Source organism: Silene latifolia, chromosome X (genome assembly GCF_048544455.1).
Source record: "Silene latifolia isolate original U9 population chromosome X, ASM4854445v1, whole genome shotgun sequence".
In the NCBI taxonomy this organism is placed as follows: Eukaryota; Viridiplantae; Streptophyta; class Magnoliopsida; order Caryophyllales; family Caryophyllaceae; genus Silene; species Silene latifolia.
The window spans coordinates 333,210,913-333,215,400 of record NC_133537.1 but is presented as its reverse complement, the minus strand read 5'-3'; positions in this window follow the sequence as shown (position 1 = coordinate 333,215,400).

Sequence of the window (4,488 nt, the reverse complement as noted above, 5' to 3'; positions counted from 1 at the left end):
TGGTTTCAAGAGTACTCGATAACTCTTTGCGTTCATCATTCCAAAATTTAAGGTTTAATCTTGGGTTACCAATTTGAATCTTACATCATCTACATGATATATCATTCTAGTTTGGTTTAGAATATAATCACCTTGATAATGGGCTAGCCATACATCAAATCGTGGTGTATAGGGTCACAAAAGTGAAAACCTCTTTTGTATCTTAACAAGTTTATATTCTTATTTAGAGTTTATGCACTTAATAGTCATAATTAAGTACAACTTTAAATCCAAAAACTAGATTGAGTACACAATTACTCTATCTCTCGACATCATTGTTGTTAGTCGTCATATTCTAATCATCCTATGTATCAAACATAATGATGAAAACCACCACCGGTTTCTAATATCGACGAAGTAGTACTAGCAAAATTTATGTTTAATCATATAAACATTTAACGAAGAAGGTCCCATTAGATGTCCCACAACTAACTTGTTGATTCTTCAATAATTTGGGGTAGTTTCCTTTCTAGTGTCCAACATTTAAGACAATGGAAACTTTATCGGTCGGGATTGATAGGTTTAGTATCGTTATTCTCAACAACTTTACCTTTAACATTACCTTGTATCAATTCCATTATAATCTTTACTTCTTGAACCTCATTCTCATCTTAACGGTTTAAGAGAATGCTCCCACTCATTTCAATGAGTCTTTGCTTTGAGAAGCAAAATTGAATTCATGAAGATCACTCTTCATTTGTTCGTTTTAGTCTTAAAACTTTCATTGAAGTGGTTGCGTTATTTTGGTCAATTACGAATTCTGAAAATCTAATCACCAAAACAATTTATCGCTTCAAGGTACTTAATTCAATTAAGTATATGAATAATAATTCATTGTAAGTAGATGTGTTAGTCAAGAATCAAAAACCTGTTTGATAATGAATAACTTTAATCTATACTCTTTACAAGAGATCCTTAGCAATGGTTCATATGAGGTTTTAGAAGCAAATTCAAATTTGTCTTTAGTTACGATATTTTAATGGAGGTTTGAATCAAAATCGAAATGATATCGTATATAAATTGTGGTAAAGAAATAGAACAATAATAACGGAATAGAGGAAAACATAACATTTATCGTTTTATTAATACTTGTAAATAACAAGTAAAGCATTTACATAGTGACCTCTACCCAACTATGATAAATGATTCCAAGATCCAAATTCATATTAACTTGGGCACGGTGGGGCCGATACATCCCTTATCAATATAACTCGGTGGATTAACTCTTTAATCGATTCTACTTTTAGAACTCTTGGTCGATAATATTACATTAACAATTATCTTTAGCCCAAAACACATCGACAAGGGCACGGTGGGGCCGATACATCCCTTATCAAATACTTTTGTTGAGTTCAATCCAAATTTCGAATAAATGTGTCCATGATCCAAACCCACATTAACTTGGGCACGGTGTGGCCGATACATCCCTTATCAACATGAATTCGGTGGATTAACATTCATCACCCACTTCCCCTACGTAACAAGGTTTGTACCCCGGTGGGGCCGAGCGCACTCCCTCGCGAAATAGGTTTTCATGGTTTCTACTATTTGGTAAGGCTATGTCTCAATTGATTGTTTTAGCGAGAGGTCATGTCAATTTATTATCTATCACGTTTTAAGTGAACTAAAGCGGTGAACTACGATAATTCTAATTGACACGGTCGATAAACTCGATAAAATAAGGATGCATGTTTTAGTTATGGCGATTTAGCGATGCATGTGACATAAAATAAAATGCAAGCATAAAGATAAATAAATCCTAGTATGGCCTTTCCTAAAATAGAAAAATTATTTAACTATTACAAATTCGGAAACCAACTCCATTGGTGCCTTGAACTTCGGTTGTTTCACGCATCTCGAGGTAACACCGTCTTTATGTATCGCCATTCTTGAAGAAATCCGCCTTTGGGAACTCCGGAATGAATAAAATTACATAATAAATTACATAATTTCCTATTATACATTTGTAACTAAAATAAAATAAATCTATTAAATTACAAAATGGTGATACGAGATCACAGTAAAATTACAACCGAATCGATATTCCCATACATTTCGGGAAATACCAATTGAAATCTAAGGCCATACTAAGTAAAATTACATAATTCAAAATTACATAAATTAAAATTATGACAATCATAAAGAAAATGCAGCAATATAATATGTATGAACATGCTCAATTTTTATGCTAAATCGCCTTTTAATTAGCCAATATCGTATATTACTCGGTTTTTACGGATTTGCGTGATTTCAACATTTATAATCACAAAAATACATAAACTCATATTTATGCATAAGTTAATTACCCTAACCTCTTAGGACTCAAAATATAGTCTTCACTAATAATTTGACCATAATTATTCAATATTTTATAAAATTGTTCATAAATGGACTAAAAATTACAAAAATAAGCTATTTAAACTTCAAATAAATCACAAAATTTCAAATAAATTCAAAATTCAAAATTTAAATTCATGAACATTCTGGAAAAAATTCAATGACACTCATAATGTTCAAAATCTTAGGTTAAAAATTTCGAAATTTTTCCGGAAAAACAATGTTGCGGTTTATCGATTTTTAATAAAATAATCATAAAAACATGGAAAAATTATTTTCATTAACTTTTCAATTTTAGATCTGAAAAATATAATAAAATGCAACATTAGACGTTTTTCCTAAGTCATAGATTATGTTTTATTAATTTTCCACTAATAATGTCACTATTTATGCTATTTTTCTTCAAAAATTCATAAATCATGCAAAATGACTTCTTTATAGCCAATTATTTTACACACATCTTGTAAAATTGCATGTGACAACATATTAATTTTCTATGACCAGATTCGAAATTTAACTCATATTAACCTATTTTTCACTTAAATCCGAATTTGATAATGAAAAATCCATTTTTCGAGCATAACAAGTCCAAATATTATGAAAATTTACAGGTTATCTCAAAATAATGTATGTGACAACATATCCAAAAATCAATGGAAAATTCGAAGTATAGCTAATTTTCGTCCAAAAATGACATTTTTATTCATAAAATCATATTTAAATGCCATTAATATATAATATGAACAATAAAAATCCGAAAAATAACCAAAATATCCTAAAAACATTTTAGGACCAGAATATTAACATGCATGGATTAATTTCGTGATATATCATAATAACACAAATTTTTACAAGTTTTATTTGTTATTCTTATAACTCGGAAAAACTTTTAACAGATTTGCATGCAACAACCATGGCTCTTGATACCGATTGAAGGAAATGTAGATTCATATACATACTAACATACTCATATATGTTAAAATTAATTTGTCATAAAATTAAACATGGATTTTATGCATGCAAACAATTAAACATAATAGAGAAGAAATCATGTCCTTACAATGGGTATTTCGGTTTTATGGGCACAAAAGAAATCTCCTTTTCTTTTGTTCTTGAGCTTTCCTTATGGATGAACCAAGGACTCAAATGTAGAATCCCTCCCAAAAGCATATACCCAAGGAATACATCTTAAAGACTAAAATAATATGATCTAGTATTAAAATTAGTCTTACTTAAAAATATTGACACAAAATATTTTTGTTCTCTCATATATTTCGGTTGAGAGAGAAGAGGATTTTTGTGATTTATTTCTCTAGAAATCTCATAAGATGTAGAGAGGATATTAATTTTCTTACACTAGAAAATTATTGTAATTTTTGAATGAATGAATTGGAAAAAGAAAAACTCCTTTTCTTTCCTTAGGGTGGTTCTAAATATGGCATTGGGTAGCATGCCCAATGCCTTTAGTTTTTGCTCTTCTCAAAAGCTTGTAGGCTTACATGGCTAGAGATTAGGCTTTAATAATTATGTTTTTCTCTTATTAAAATAATCAACATAATTTTTCCACTAACTCCCTCTTAATATTTCGGCACTTATAAAATGGAAAGTCCATTTTATATTTTGTCATTTGTCAATTTTGTCACATGTTACATGTTACAAGACATGTTACAATGCAATATATTTTTATCATATTAAAAATCAACGTATTAATAAAAATACGTCATATACAAAAATTGACTTAGTAATTCATAATTACTTGTACCAAAATATTTTACCAATTTATAAATCACAATAAATTGTATTTATAATAATTCATTTAATTCAATTGTTTCCTTAAACAATAATTTCATCTGAGCAATGATACAATTCGATTACTCAGACCGTATCTCATTTAATCATATTTACAATAAGATACGTAAATTATACTCACAAAATCATCCGTCAATTTTAAGCAATTTAATTAACTCGTATCGGTATACGATTAATTAAATAATCAATTAAGAGTATTTCCCTATAGGTATGACCTAAGGGGATCAACTGATCACCACCGTCGCACGACAATGTCAAACTCTAGTCAGCCAATCATTACCGATATGTGTGGACCAGTTGACT